This window comes from Nicrophorus vespilloides, unplaced genomic scaffold, assembly GCF_001412225.1.
Source record: "Nicrophorus vespilloides isolate i.1.1-1 unplaced genomic scaffold, Nicve_v1.0, whole genome shotgun sequence".
NCBI classification, from domain to species: domain Eukaryota; kingdom Metazoa; phylum Arthropoda; class Insecta; order Coleoptera; family Silphidae; genus Nicrophorus; species Nicrophorus vespilloides.
In genome coordinates this window covers 43,265-60,686 of record NW_017099526.1, presented here as the reverse complement: position 1 = coordinate 60,686, position 17,422 = coordinate 43,265, and the positions used below count along the sequence as shown (strand labels likewise).

At 30.3% G+C, this 17,422-nt stretch overlaps 1 protein-coding gene across 2 annotated transcripts in view; it reads right to left on the bottom strand.

The window, feature by feature from the left end:
* LOC108564663 (homeobox protein Meis3-like) overlaps positions 1-15,497 on the bottom strand; it is a 21,746-nt gene extending 6,249 nt beyond the window's left edge. Inside the window, exon 1 of one of the 2 annotated variants that reach the window (XM_017923750.1) lies at positions 14,931-15,497. The gene's annotated coding sequence lies outside the window, so the exon portion shown is untranslated. The remainder of the gene's footprint in view (positions 1-14,930) is intronic. The other variant, XM_017923749.1, reaches the window with a different exon arrangement.
* Between the last annotated feature and the right edge of the window lie 1,925 nt (positions 15,498-17,422).

Below are 17,422 nucleotides of genomic sequence, written 5' to 3'. Positions count from 1 at the left end.
ACCAAATATATTCATGAATACAATTTGACAGCTGTCATTACATAACATATATGACTGCTGTCAAAATATTTCAGTTGACACTACTTTCATTTAGTACACTATTTAGTAATCTTGATTGGTTTTGTACTAATCCAAAAGAAGTTAATCATGTATTGTTATCAAGCTTGACTATACGCCTTCATTCATAAATTACGTGATACACAGTAAATCAAAATCTGTGGTTTCTCTGTTCAATGGATATCGAGAGTGTCGGAGGAGATTGAAATCCGCCATTAACTAGAAAATCAAATTCCCTTAATTGTGTTCTAATGATGACAGCTGTCAAAACATTTGAGTAGACACTACTTACATTTACATTCCATTATTTAATACTTACGAAAAATGCTAATCAACAAAAATACCAGAAACTAGTATAAGCAAATAGATTCATGAATACAACGAAAATCTTATTTTATTCATTATTGTCAATTCAAATGATTTGACAGCTGTCATTACATACAATATATGACAGCTGTCAAAATATTTGACTTAACGCTACTTAAATTTAGTTTATACTTTAAGTATATTGTTTAGAATTAATCGTTGTATCATTAGAGACCATTTTTATTTGTTTTTTTTTTACTCGTCCTGAAGATGTTAATCAACATAATTAACAGAAATTAGTATATTATAAAACTTCATTCATAAAATATGTGATACGACGAAAATCAAATTCCCGTAATTGTGTTCTAATGATGACAGCTGTCAAAACATTTGACATTCCATTATTTATCATATTTAACACTTTCGAAAAATGTTAATCAACAAAAATACCAGAAACTAGTATAACCAAATATATTCATGAATACAATTTGACAGCTGTCATTACATAACATATATGACTGCTGTCAAAATATTTCAGTTGACACTACTTTCATTTAGTACACTATTTAGTAATCTTGATTGGTTTTGTACTAATCCAAAAGAAGTTAATCATGTATTGTTATCAAGCTTGACTATACGCCTTCATTCATAAATTACGTGATACACAGTAAATCAAAATCTGTGGTTTCTCTGTTCAATGGATATCGAGAGTGTCGGAGGAGATTGAAATCCGCCATTAACTGATTTTCGGCTGAAACAGTTGGCCGTTTCTCAAATGACCGATTCAATTGAGGATAATTGCGATTGGATGAATGGCTCAAACCGACTTGATGAATCGTCGGCTGATATGAATCGAATTTGATTACCTAATTGCGACGACCATACAGACCCGATTCGCTTTTGGTTTGGTTTATCTGAAGATCAACCATCTTCTGGTTTATTTTAATTTGTTTTGAGAGTTTGGTGAGTTTTGCCAAAAAAAAATATACGTTGTGGCCTCATTCGGGGTAATTTAATTAAAATTTACATATTCGAAAACAAACGGTGTAATTCGATAATTAGCGGATGTCCGATACGATCAGTTTCGAGGTACTAATTGGCACCAGCTGACTGTGCAATTGATCTAAGATTGCGTTGAATTCGTGTTGAAAACATTAATATTAATAAAGAAGAACTAAAGTTAAATGAAAACGTAAATTGGACAGTTTTTCAAGTTCTCATTCACATGTCAAAGGTTAATACAATTTGTTTGTATTATAACCCAATTTGTTATAACATAATATTGTTGACGCTTTGACGCAAAATGACAGATGTCAATATAATAAAATTTACAATATTATATTTTTAGTTTAATTATAAATTATTAATTAAAAAAATATAGATAATGAAAATTAATCCTTATTGAAGTATCTGCATTGAGTATCAGAAATAAGTAATGATAGAACAATTTTGATCATCTCAAAACAATTGCATAATAGATTGTAATTGTAGTTGGTGCAACTGACAGGTATTCATGTCAAGCATTGTGTGGATGTATCATTATATAATAATTTATGATATGAGAATAACTTTTGAAGGTCATGTAACAAACAAACAAAAAGTTAGATTTGTTACTAATAAGTTTTCATGATCAAAGAAAGAACAGGAAACTGAATTTGCAGCGGATGTAAAGGTGATTAAATGAATGCGCGCGTTGAGTGGACGGGGTTTGGATAATTTTCTTTCAGAGTATATAATAAATTGCTTTGTAAACATTCCGAAACGGCGCGAGCGGAGGGAGGGTTGGATGAAGAGGGTGGATTTCCCCTGTAATTTAAAGAAATGGGCCGCAAGCAATGTTTATTTTATTACATAATTCCCATCAGCCCCCTACTTTATGCCGTGTACAAAAATATCCGTTTCGATGCTCTCTTCCTTATATAAAACATAAAAAGCAGCTGCGGCGCTCCGGGGGTGGCGGTAGTCGTATTTGGTTAAAATTAATAAAACTGAACACACAGCGGCGGCGACGTACGGAAGAGGAGGGGAGTTTCCCTCTTTCTCTCTCTCTCTCTCTGTCTCCCTTTTTTCCATCCCTTTTGCTACTTTGCTGCTGTTGCTGCTACTGCTGCTACAGCATTGTCGTACAATTTGTGGGCTTATATAAGGGCGCAATAAGTCAGAGACGGTTTGCTTCGCGAGCGCAAAAGAGAGAGAGAAGTCATTGAGGGTTGAAGGGGAACAAGCGGCGTATGTTTAATTCATTCCATCTCCCGCATGCCGCCCCCTCATACCCATCCCCATCCTCTCTCTCTCTCTTCCTTTTTCCCGAACACACAATAATTGCGCTCGGGAATCGGCCCCTCGGTGACACTTGCATGGAACGACCGACGATTCTTCCCGTCTTTTTCAACCCCCTTTAGAACCTAAACCCATTCATTTCCAATGCTCACCTAAGGAAGGAAGAGCTCTTGCAAGAACAAGCAACACAAACCAGACACAACTTCTTGTCTGTTCTTTTTTTGGTTCCAAATGAAAAATTTGGGCAATAACAAGGAGCAGATCTACCCTCTTCCACGAAAACACTTCGCCCTTTCTAATTGCTCGCCGAATTAATTCCGACAAGCGCCTCTAAAACGCAGCCCTCCTCCACCTTCGGATCGAATCAATTAAATTTAATTACATTCGCACATCCTAATTGGAACGTTCCGGATTAAGGGCAAACATCATGGAGAGAAGGGCCGGACGCTTTCTCCCCGAAGTCCAAGAATCGTTCCCAAAACATGCCTCAACATTTGCACGAATAACAATACTATACTGCTGTATCTCGAGTATTGACGTAAACATAATATCCAAGTTACAAGAAACTTATGAATATTTCGCAGAAATGTTTCCAAACATTATCCATCTTTAGTTCAATCAATTTTCATATCATGAAATAAATATCAATATAATAAATAAAAATTATATAAAATTGTAAGGCTTCTTTTATGAAAAATTTATAAAATTTCCTTAATCTTAAGATTATTTGACATCTGACATTAATGAAACTGTCATATTCAACTACTTTATTATATAAGTTATTTAGAAGAGAATTGAATTATTAACTGTCAATTAGCAACAACTTGTCTTTAGTGTCCAAACGTTATTTGTTAAATTTATGTTTACTGAAAAATAACTTTTATGAAACAGAACTGAATGTGATTAATTGTCAAATATAAAGCAAATTCTCATTAAATTTTATGACAATGCTTACTTTTTTTTCAATGACTCGTAGAGTACTGGACTAATCGAGGAACATAAAAAGAAACTTGACTTATACAATCAAAGTCGCAGTATGCTGGAACCAGTGTTTAATTAGGATTAATTAAAGACATTACAGATGAGAAGAGAACTTAATGTGATTAACTGTCAAATATAAAGCAATTTGTCGTTAGTACAAAATCGTATGTTTTTGAATGTTGATAATAAAACATTAAACATATGACTTTTGTTATTGGAACTGTCATATTTAATCAATAATTTATGACATAAGTTATATAATAATAGATAAATATAAAGCAATATGTCATTTATATCGAAGTGAAGTATATAGTTTAGTAATGGATGGATGGAATAGGGCAGCATATTCAACTACTTTATTATATAAGTTATTTAGAAGAGAATTGAATTGAATATTAACTGTCAATTAGCAACAACTTGTCTTTAGTGTCCAAACGTAAGTTATTTGTTAAATTTATGTTTACTGAAAAATAACTTTTGTGAAACAGAAATGAATGTGATTAATTGTAAAATATAAAGCAATTTATCATTAACTTGTATGACAATGCTTACTTTTTTTTCAATGTCTCGTATAGTACTGTACTAATCGAGGAACATAAAAAGAAACTTGACTGTATAAATGATCAAAATCGCAGTATGCTGGAACCAGTGTATAATTAGGATTAATTAAAGACACTACAGATGAAAAGAAAACTTAATGTGATTAACTGTCAAATATAAAGCAATTTGTCATTAAATTGTATGACAATTCTTACTTTTTTTTCAATGTCTCGTATAGTACTGGACTAATCGAGGAACGTAAAAAAAACTTGACTGTATAAATGAATAAAAAAAGAAGATTCAATTTTGATCAATTAAAATTGAGTTTCTTTTGAAATTTTCAAACCGTTTTGATCAAAGTCGCTGTAAGTATGCTGTAACCAGTGTATAATTAGGATTAATTAAATAAATTACAGATGAGGTTTATTTATAAGAGAACTTAATGTGATTAACTGTCAAGTATAAAGCAATTTGTCATTAGTACAAAATCTTATGTCATTTGTTAAATATATATTTGTTGAATGTTGGTAACAATGTTATTGGAACTGTCATATTTAATCAATAATTTATGACATAAGCAATTTGTCATTAAATTGTATGACAATGCTTACTTATTTTTCAATGTCTCGTATAGTACTGGACTAATCGAGGAACGTAAAAAAACTTGACTGTATAAATGAATAAAAAAGAAGATTCAATTTTGATCAATTAAAATTGAGTTTCTTTTGAAATTTTCAAACCATATTGATCAAAGTCGCTGTAGGTATGCTGTAACCAGTGTATAATTAGGATTAATTAAAGAAATTACAGATGAAGCTTATTTATAAGAGAACTTAATGTGATTAACTGTCAAGTATAAAGCAATTTGTCATTAGTACAAAATCTTATGTCATTTGTTAAATATATATTTGTTGAATGTTGGTATTAATGTTATTGGAACTATCATATTTAATCAATAATTTATGACATAAGCAATTTGTCATTAAATTGTATGACAATGCTTACTTTTTTTTTCAATGTCTCGTATAGTACTGGACTAATCGAGGAACGTAAAAAAAACTTGACTGTATAAATAAATAAAAAAAGAAGATTCAATTTTGATCAATTAAAATTGAGTTTCTTTTGAAATTTTCAATCCGTATTGATCAAAGTCGCTGTAAGTATGCTGTAACCAGTGTATAATTAGAATTAATTAAAGAAATTACAGATGAGGTTTATTTATAAGAGAACTTAATGTGATTAATTGTCAAATATAAAGCAATTTGTCATTAGTACAAAATCTTATCTCATTTGTTAAATATATATTTGTTGAATGTTGGTAATAATATTATTGGAACTGTCATAATTAATCAATCATTTATGACATAAGTTATATAATAATAGTTAAATATAAAGCAGTATGTCATTTGTATCGAAGTGAAGTATATAGTGTTGTAATGGATGGATGGAATAGGGCAGCATGGATGGATCGTCGATCCTTTCATTAAGCCATCCAAGAAAAACCCGTTCCCTGAGATGCCTACTACTACTCTTTATTTACACGCCGATTAGCGAGATCTACTGCACTATCTCGGGTTTAGTGCCGCCTTTGATGATGATACACTACCTGCTCAGCTCCTAATAAAACATCACCGCGTGGAATCCACACACACACCGAATGTGCGTGCGTGTGGACATAAGAGATGGAAAAAAAAAGAGGAAAGAAAGAGAGAAAGAAAGAAAAAAAAAGAGTAAAAGGAAGAACGGCCACCGATGATAAAGGAAGGAAGGAGACGAGAGGCTCCAGTTTAAATCTATTTGAACTCGCTGCAGCAATTAATGCTCAGCCACGTCTCCTCATCCGCTGGTAATTAACGCTTTTATAACTCGTAAAGTAAACAATTTTAAATGTAACGTCGAGCATTATTTAACGGTTCAAACACGCTAAGCCTTAATGCACATCCGAAACTTGAATAAATAGCAATAAAAGTTTTATCATACATATTTAATTTATATAAAAAAAATAACATTACAAGGAAAGACGTCGATGAGCGTTCGTGTTGTTTGATTAAATAAACCGTTGTCACGTCAGAACTTGCTGCATGCGGATTTTTAAGGCTGTCGGTCGGAAGTCAATTGTTTTCATACCATCTGCTTGCTCAGAAATGTTTGTTTTGATAACACGTGCTCGACAATAAAAAAAAAAAAAACGATGCAACATTTGTTCTTTTCATAATCTACTTAACCTTTTAAATCATAACATTTTCAGAAAACGCATATACAGCAATTGTCAAGAGATTAATTTCAAATAAGATTATTTTACAAAAACAAAAAACATGAAAAGAACACTGAAAAAATAAACTATTTAATTGTATGATTAGAAATCATCTAATTTCACAAACATATTCAAGACAATTATAAATATATATTAAGAATTAATTAATTAAAATTAGTGATTTTGCGTTTTTTTTTATATATTATTTCATTCAAAAGTTATATGAAATTTGTATGGCAAAGTTTACTGCAATATTTCGTAACCCCTAGAAACCGGACTAATCGAGTAGCTTAAAAATAACCGCACAAAAAGAAACTTGATTGTATAAATGAAATATACAATTATGATCAATTAAAATTGAATTTGTTTTGAAAATTTCAAACCGTACTGATCGAAGCCGAAGTATGCTGTAACCAGTGTACAATTAGGATTAATTAAAGATGAGGTTTACTGTATATTATTGAACTTTGATCTTGATGTTTCAGGATATATGATTCTCTTCTAAAATGTAAGTGATATAACATAAGGAGAGTCTTGTTATGAATCCCTCTTGAAGTAAACGTATACACTTCGTGTAGGCAATATGAATCCCTTGTAAATTTAAGTGACAACATACATAAAAGTCGTGTCGTGTTGTGTGGATTTAGGGGTGGCGGCGTGCGATCTCCGCTAGCGGTGCTAACACCAAAAAAAAAAGGGGAACAGATTTATTTGGTGTAAGAGGAACGAATCCTGTTAGGAAACGTGTGCGTCATAAAATAAATATCGAAGGAGTGTGTATTTAGCACGTCGCAACATCATTCAAAGAATATCCTTGAAGGGAAGATTTTATATGTTTTTTATTTATTTATTTTTTTTTTGTTGGTTCTCTACTATATTTTGGTGGAGCGTCGCGACGCTGCAGCCGTCTCCATCCTCTCTCTTTCCGTTCTCTTCCCGAAAAGAGCATGTATATTTCAGGGACGAGTGTGCATGCTTAAAATCTTTATGGCTGTTTATAGTCGTGTAATGCGGAACGGGTCCTCGGAACATGTCGCAAACCATACCCACCCACGCTCAGTCTACGTTTGCAGACACACACACACTTTGGTCACGAAACATTTCGAAGGCTTGACTTTAGCATGAGGAGACATGTTTCCGAAAAGGAATGCAACATTTTCGGACACGAAGAAATTCCCAATTCCTTCTCCTCAACTTCATTACTTGCATCTTGGGTGGATGTGGATGTAGCATAGCTAAATGCAAATTCCGATCTAATCTCGTTTTAATACAAAATATTTGCTCTCTGATTAAATTCAAACGGCGCCAGCGTCCCGACGCCTTATTCGATTTTGATGAGCCGCGCGGATCCAATGATATTTGAAGCGTACGCCTCCTCCTCCTCGTCATCATCATGCATACAATTACAATTTCTGCTTGATTTCCATGTATTTCATTTACGATAAACCAAACATTATTGGATCAACTGCAATTATGTGTATATATATATATCCAATTTAAATATTCAATCGACTATATAATTTAAAACGTAATTTCTAAAATAAAGTTACGTTTCGATGAAAATATTTTGTTTTGAAAATTCATTAATTAATTATTTCCAATGATTTTCGATTCTGAAAATTGCAATCATTTCTATTTGGATAATTGCAACAATTAAATGATTATAATTTGTTTTTCTACAACTTTCAATCAAGTCCAATATTTTAAACTTATTTTTTTTTAACTCAATTAAAGCATTTCACAGTTTAACATCTGATTGTCCAACTCTTATAACAATTTTTTAATTGATTATTCCAATGATTTTCTTATTTTTACATAATTACAAAACTATCTACTATAAATTACCTCTTAATGAACGTTTCAAAATTATAAACGTACTTTTCAATAAAGTTTCAAAATTTATAAGTAATTTCAAAGAAAGTATTAAATTTTGAATAAAGTTTCAAAATGTTAAAGGTTAATTTCAAAAAGTAAGCTCTACGAAGACTCGAAATTGCAAACTTTTCTATACATTTTTGAAATTTTAAAAGTACTTTAATTACACAAAATTCCAAAATTTAGTAAATTTAAACGTACTTTTCCATAAAACTATATGAAAAGACGTACAATTAAAAAAGGGTCTATATCGCAAGCCCGACAACCGAAAGACCGTCTATTGAAATCCCGACGTTCGAAATCCCGGCTGTATTAAAATCCCGACGCTTGAAATCCCGACTATGTCAAAATCCCGACTACCATAATCCCGACAATCAAAATCCCGACTGTATCGAAATCCCGAATATATCGAAATACCGACTACCCATAATCCCGACAATCAAAATTCCGACAACCATAAAAATGTTATTGTATAAATTTATAATAATAAAAGACACTGTCGGGATTTCGATATAGTCGGGATTTCTATATAGTCGGGATTTCGATACACTCGGATTTCGATTTCTGTTGTCGGGCTTGCGATTTCCACCGTTCTAAACGTACATGTCATAAAAGTTAAATATTTTAAACTTCCAAATTGTATTCTTTACAATCTTCAATTTAAGATCAATCAATATTAATCTGTTGATTAACGCTAATTGGTTGATTAATTGTGTCCACAGATAACTTATAAATTTAAGAATAATAATTTCTGTCCAATCGTAATTTTCATAAATTATCTAAAAAATACTAAATCTTCAAGAATCATAACAAAAGTATTTATACTTGAGGCTAATAATAATGATTAGCATTGCAATAACTTTCTATAAAATAATTTATGCTAGAGTTAAAGTTCTCGTTATAGATCTTTCTTTTTTTTTTCATCACTGTGATTAAATGAAAAGACAATAATTATTCTTTATTTCTGAATAATGAAATGAACGCTTCAAGCTTTAATTTGATTACTTTGATCTCGTAAAGAGTACGCTCCGAACAGGAATTCTATTGTTTGCACAGCGTTGGATACAGCTAACTACTATTATTATTAGTTTCACTTGATTCATATCATTACCGCTTACATGAATTATATTAGCTCTGCGCTCTTTGCAAGCAGCAGAATTAATTGCCTCCACTCATTTTTTCATATACATATAAAATAGAGAGAACAAAAAAATAACAAACATGTATTGCGTTCATTACTGATGCAAATGAATTTTCTATTAAAACGCTTTTGTTATTGAATTTTAATGCAAAGGCGTCGCAGATTTCTTACTTTAAAATATAAGCTTTTAAAGCTTCTTGAGGCGAAAAATGAAACGATTCGAAAAATTACTGGTATTATCCAGATGGAAACACCTAGTCGAGTCGAGATTCCCGAGAAAGCATTAAATTTTGTTTTCAAAAAATCGCGTAAATTTTTTTTACTTGGCATTGGGCGAGTGGAGAAGAGCGCACACGTATATTATGCGATGATATGGGCAGGCAGGCAGGGAGGAAAAACGACCTTAATCGACGGGTCTCGGACTGCACACGATTATGATTAAGTCTTAAATAATTACGGACTGGCAAAGAGTAAGTCGAGTCGAACAATAAAACCAGTTTTTTTCATAAAGAAATGGCTTAATATTGGTGGTGTGTGTATATATATACTCATACACGATTCATGTGAGTTTCGCTAAAGATCAAAAGCGATGCTCTGAGACGTTACCATTTGTGATTGATTAACGACATCGGGTAACCTTCTAAGGCTTAGGCAGACGGCGACGTTTTCGCTTTGACATTTTTTTTTTCTTCTCAATTCCAATTTTTTTTTTCTGGTATTCCTTCCTGTAATGGATTATTATATTTTATGATATTGCCGTTAATAAGGTTAAGAAGGTAAAGAGAAGACAATTCCTTTCACAGACTCAACTCATCAGAATTTTATAACACTTAATCAAATTTAACTATTTCTTTAATATTTTTAAAATTTCATGATTATTTAACAAATCTCAGTTTTTATTTATTGTTTTTAATATATATGTTTTGACACTTTGACACAAGGTGACAGCTGTCATAAAAATTCTCATTGATATCGAATGACAATATTAATTTTTATAAATTTAATAGGATATATTAATTGGTTTCTCGTATATTTCTAATTATTTTATATTTATTTAAGCTTTTCACATTTCATAATTAATGTAGAACACCTTTTTGCATCGTGATTGCTTAGAATATTAATTTGACATTTATGACATTTGACACATTGACATAAAGTGACAGATGAAAAAAAAATTCAAATGTATGAGAATATTAATGATTATATATTTAATAGGATATTTTAATTGGTTTCTCGTATATTTCTAATTATTTCAATTATTTTATATTTATTTACGCTATTCAGATTTCATAATTAATGTAGAACACCTTTTTGCATCGTGATTGTTTAAAATATTAATTTGATATTTATGACATTTGACACATTGACATAAGGTGACAGCTGTCATAACAATTTAAATTTATGACAATATTAATTACTATAAATTTAATAGGATATTTTAATTGGTTTCTCGTATATTTCTAATTATTTCAATTATTTTATATTTATTTGCGCTTTTCAGATTTCATAATTAATGTCAAACACCTTTATGCATCGTGATTGCTTAAAATTTTAATTTGACATTTATGACATTTGACACATTGACATAAGGTGACAGCTGTCATTTCGCGACTCGTTCAAAATGTAAAGCAATACGAATATAAAATAGAATATAGTATAATTATTAATATATAGCGAGAAGTTATGAAAAATTCGCATAAATTTAGTAAAAATATCATAAATTGCGTAAACAGAAATTGATGTATATAAATAAATGATTTAGTTGATTTTATTATTGCGAACAGTGAACTATTTCAGCGTTTGAAATTTCTCGCAAACGATAAACGATTTGTCCATGGAAACGAATGAAGGCTATAGAAAAATGATTCCAGATATTTGAATGCGTAGTATGAAATTAAAATATATATATATATATAATAACAAAAAAAATGAAAGTAAACGTTTGAACATATTTAGTTTACAAAAACAAAATAGTTTTCATTATTTATATATGTTTAATTGGATAAACAAATGGAAATAAACAATATAAATAAATTTTCATTGTTTTATTTACTAATTGATGAATTTTCAATTAAATTTGTTTTTCATTAAAAACATAAAATAATTAAATACATGTGGAAAGTAGTTGAATGTTATTAAATACTGTTTTTATTTGTTAAAAACGTTAAATAATTTAGATAATTTTAAAAATACAAAAAGAATAATGTTCAATTATATAACTTTAATTAATTGTAGAAATATACAACAAAACAAATTATCCATGACTTTTACTTATATTTTTTTTGTGTTCAGTTTTGTTTCTTAGGAAAGTGAAACAATTGTACTGAATTTTGTTTCTTTAAACAATTCTAAATAGTTATAAAATTTTCAGTTTTTTTTTTAATTTTCAACAAAACTGAAAATATTTAAAAAAAATTACAATTTTGTAAATCAAATTTCTAAATTAAAAAAAAAATGTGAAAATTCTTCATAGACAAAGTAAAAGGTTTTTTTTTTAAGATTTTACCATTGGTTGAAAGATTAATTAGAAAATTTTCTGTTCTTTATTTATTTACTAATAAAATCTTTAGAAGTAAATAAAATGATGAAACATGTAATACAAATTTTGAGTAAAACAAACAGGATAATCCGATTAAAGGAAAAGCCACCTATTTACACCTCGGCAATCACTTAATCCCGCACTATACACAAAAAGTAGAAGAGAGGAAAACGGTTGCTTCCTTCCGCGACAAAAGGATTCTCCGTAGTCCTCCAAAAAATATACGTGCATGCATTTTACGACATCCTAATAACACAAACAAACCCTAAAAACGGGTCTACCTGAAAAGCACCGAACCCAGCTTCTTCTTTTGTTATATTTGTCAAAACATTTACTCCAACCGTGACAAATTCCTCCGCATTATTTAAATTTAACACACACAAAAAAAACAATATGAGAAAGAAAGACTGGATTTTAGTGAACTTTTAATTAACTTAATTTATTTTTATTGCGTATGCAAATCCGCTTCGACCTGGTTTACGAAATTTAATTTAATTTGTTGTTTTCTTTTTTATATTATGATATAATATCATATAAAAATGCATCGAGGTAAATTTTGCATTTCCGCAAAAAATAATATTAAAATGGAGCAGCAATGCTCATATACCCGTCACGTATTCCATCTGCGTGCACTTGTTTCGTGGATTTATCATGTGATCACGCATTCTTTGCGATTCCACCGAATCTACTCCAGATCATCCAGACAAAAGAGTAAATTTTTAAACAACAAACGAAATTCAGCAAAAAAAACAACATTTGTGCTTCAACTTTTTGAAATTTTTAACATCAATTTATTATATAGAAAAAAAATCATAATTTCTATTAATTTTATCAAATATATTCCTTAAAGTTTCTTTATGGTATATTACAAAATAATATGTCAAACAAATATTTGACATTTGACAGATTTAAAAAAAATTGAAATGACAGTTCTGCATATAATTTGAAAAAAGTTGACAAAATGAATACGTCATTCAAATATTTCACATTTCACAGTTTTCGACAATTAAACAATGACATTTCTGACAAAGGCATTTATGTAATATTTATATAATATCTGACAGTTTCCAATATAACTAAATAAAAAGTTGACAAAATAGATAAATGTATATAATATATGACATTTGATAAAATATGTCATTCAGATATTTGACAGCTTTCGACAATTAAACAAAGACGACAAATTTATATAATATCTGACAGTTTAAAACGAATAGCAGTAAGATTTCTGAATGTCAGTAGAAAAAAAGTTGATAAAGAAAATAATTTCATATAACATTTGACAAAAAAAAAATTTCATTCAAATATTTGAAAGCTTAACTGACACATAAAATAAATGTATTTGCATGTAAATGAATGAAATTAGCAGAATTTCATTTTACAAAAAAAAAGTTATACAGTGGAACCTCGCTTAACGAGTTTAATCCGTTCAAAAATGTCCGGATTTTTACTCTTATAGTGAAACATATCCAAAAATACACATAATATGCAATCCGGAACTTCTCATCTCATCGTCACTCGTTAAGCGAGTCATTTTTCTTACGTTATGCGAGGTTCCACTGTATACTTAAATAAAGTTGTAATTGCATAAATAAGTTGTAGATTCATTGTAGTTCAAAAGTTACATTAATTTATGAGTATATTTTCATGTTTATTTTATTTTATTTGTTGTGTAAAAAGGAAACAAAGTTCTGGACTTTCGAAATACAGCTTAGAATGTATTGCCTTCGCTTCTCAAAACATTCAACAACAATTGATTTCTTCTCAACTACGAAATAGGTCAACCCTCCAGATCCGAGCAAATGTTTTTGTTAGATCCGACACAAGCGCTGCACCGAATTCCATTAGATAAAAAAAAAACGAAGAAAGAGTGGAGCGACAAAAATCTCTTAACATATATGAATATTATACGAGTTTATTTTGGTTATATTATGTAAAAAAAAGTTAATTAGAAAACAATAGTTTCTAATTATAATTCATTAAGAAATTATAATGAAGAAAAAAAAACAAATTAGTAATTTAAAATATTTCTAGTATTTTCACGATAAAAGTGGTATTTTCTAGATAATCTACAAAAAAAAGTAAAGTAAACAACTCGTTAAATAACAATTACAATAAATGCACTTAGTGGTTCGGTTATTTAAAAATATATTCAAAATTTGTTAAAAATCACCCATTCAAAATAATCCCTGACTCAATTTACTTAACTTTCGTAAGCTATTGAGCGCCAATTACCCAATTAACGTCGTTTATATTTATTTATAGATTTGAATGTAAATTAAGTAAATCAATATCTAAAAACGTAAATTATATAAACGAGAAATACAAATAACAAATTTTCATAATGGTTAAAAAAACCTGTTTATACAAATTATTTTTTTTAATTCAAAAAAAGTTACTAAAGTTTATAATTTAAGTTATTTCGTTATTTTTGTTACAAATTGCTGATTGAATTTCTTTTTAAGATTTCTTATTAATTTTCCAGTTTTAATTTGTCTTTTTTTAATAATTGTTTAATTTAAATTATTTAAAAAAAAACAATGTTTTGTTGCGAATAAAAGATATGAAAATTTCTAAATTTTCTTATTATTGCTTCTTTTTGTATGAGAATTGTTTGGTTAAAATGGTGAAAAAATAATTATTTTTTATAAAATTTGTATGTATTGATTTACTTTAAATGTAAAAATGTTGCTGTTTTCTTGTATTTACATCCTTGTCACAGGACTCGAGTGAAAAAAAAAGGGGGATGGATGTGTGAAGCGTTGCAAGGGCATATCAATTTACACTGATTAGAAGCAGTCCGCTAAAATCGTATCGCGCCAAGAGCTGCTGCGGCAATTTACAAATAACTCGCGGACACGAAAAACAAAACTATGCAGAGGCCAAAATCAGGTGGACGACCAGATCAAAAAAAAAAGGAGAAGAAAAGGATAACGAAAGAAGAGAGAGAATCTTACCTACATCTTATTTCAAAATAATCCCTCGGCGAGGTCTCGTTGTAAATCTCAGGCGATCCGAAGACATCCCAGAAGAAGTCAGAACCAAAACAAGGATTCAACCAACAAAAAGGACGAACGAAATATTTTTTTTAAAAAAAAATTTAACAACAACGTAAAAAAAAAATATAATAAGGAAGAGCACTGTTGAACCACCGGAACCCGCTTAAATTACATCCCTCGCAGATCGTTGCATTGCGTCCTTTCAATCTGCTGATTATTGTTGCTTTGTCCCGATTTGTTGTTGTTTTAATTAATGTTCTTGTATAATATTTAGCACGCTTCCACTTATCGCATTTGTTGTCGGACGATCCTCTCTTTCTCTTCCCGTTTTGTTAATTCTTTCCTTTTCGTCCTTTTTTTCCCCCCCGTGTCACGACCGGCCTCAGGAAGCACGCGGCTGCAGCGAATTTTATGCCCCCGAAATTTCTAAATGTTTACATGTCACTTTTGCCGTAACAAATGACTTTCTGTCTAGACTCCACGACGTATGTCAATATTCGTCAAAATCAAAATGGCTACGCCTTTATCCTGCTATGCTCCGCCTGCCTCTGATCAATCCATCGCGCTCTAGCGCAAGGGCGCAGACGGAGAGGGGCGCAACGACCGTCGTTTTACTTGATCCACACTTGAACACGCCCAAAGGTGCCCGGTTTTTCACCTTTCCCAAAGAAACGGAAAACCGGAGCGCCAAGAAACTGATACCATTGCATTCACCACAACAAGACGCTTCTAATTCTATCTAAAAATTTCCAAAAATCTATTCTCAAATTCGAGTAATTCGAAGAAAACCCTTAGAAAAACGCGCCTGCGCTCTCAAAGTGTACGGCCTATCGTTTAATCATTGCCCGGCCCGTGAAATTTCAAACTAATCAAACGATTTCAACAAAATGGAATCCAATATTTAACTAACAATAACTTTATAATCGAAATTAAATTGATTAGTGTTAAGAATTTCTTGAAATTTGCGAAATCCGACAAGTTTTTTTTTTGTTTCCTCTCCTTCCACCATCTATGGACCGTCTGTTACATCACCGTCGGTATGCGGGTATTACTCATTCCCGCCAACAGATTACATCACTTGCGCCACGGAGAAGAATGTAGGTTAGGTCGGGAATTTCCATCTCGATTTTAACGACATTTACTGTAATCTTACCTTAATTAATTAATAATAATAAATTTAGTCATTCATTTCAACAATTTTTTTTAATTCGATTACGGTATTTCCATCTTCAGATTAACTACATTTATATTAATCTACCGTTTAATTATTAACATTATTCAATATAAGATTATAATTGCTTTAAAATATAGATAAATTCCAACTTAATTTTAACAACAGTTTTATGTATCTTTCGTTACGTTTTCAATAGCAAAAAGAAACATAAATTAAAAAATTATGTTTAATTTTTATCATAATGTTGAATATATTCATAGTAGTCTTTTAACAATTGTAAATATTCAAAAATTGTTTAAAAAAGCTTATTTTTTTTGTATTTTGATTAAATAATTAATCAATTAATTCGGGTATTTTCATAATATTAAAGACATTTAGATCAATCATTATTTATCTAATTAATAACATAGTTATGTCATTCATTAATTAGCGATTAAAATACAGTGAAACCTCGCTTAACGAGCGAAAAATATGATAAGAAAAATGACTCGCTTAACGAGCGACGTTTTGCATAACAAGTGATTATGAGAAGAGATGTGCCGGATTGCGGGCCTGTTACATCATTTTTAAAACTTGAGTACACATATTATGTGTATTTTTTTAATATGTTTCACTATATGAGTAAAAATCCGGAAATTTTGGAACGGATTAAATTTGTTAAGCAAGGTTGCACTGTATATTATACGGTGGCAATCGCAAGCCCGACAACCGAAATCCTGTCTATCGAAATTCCGATGTTCGAAATCCCGACGTTCGTAATCCCGACTATATCAAAATCCCGACTACCATAATCGCGACAATCAAATTCCCGACTATATCGAAATCCTGACTATATCGAAATCCCGACAGTGTCTTTAATTATTATAAATTTCTACAATAACATTTTTATGGTAGTCGGGATTTTGATATAGTCGGAATGTTGATTGTCGAGATTTCAAGCGTCGGGATTTTAATAGACTTACTTACAACCGAAAGACCGTCTATTGAAATCCCGACTTGCGATATAGACATGCGTTTCTATTGATACAAATTAGAATAAAAAAATAATGTTAATAATTGTAAACTGAGATAAACAAAACTACAGAAAAATTAATAAAAAAAATGAAATTATATAAATTTTGGAGTAAAAATAATGTATTTTTTGTTTATGTAATTCAATAGAGGGACTGCGGTACTCCCAGAATCATGTTTATGGTAATTGACCGTGTTAATAACCATCGCGTATGAAAGTTTCCCAGGCAATAATAATTATTGTTTTTTTTCTCTTATTATTATA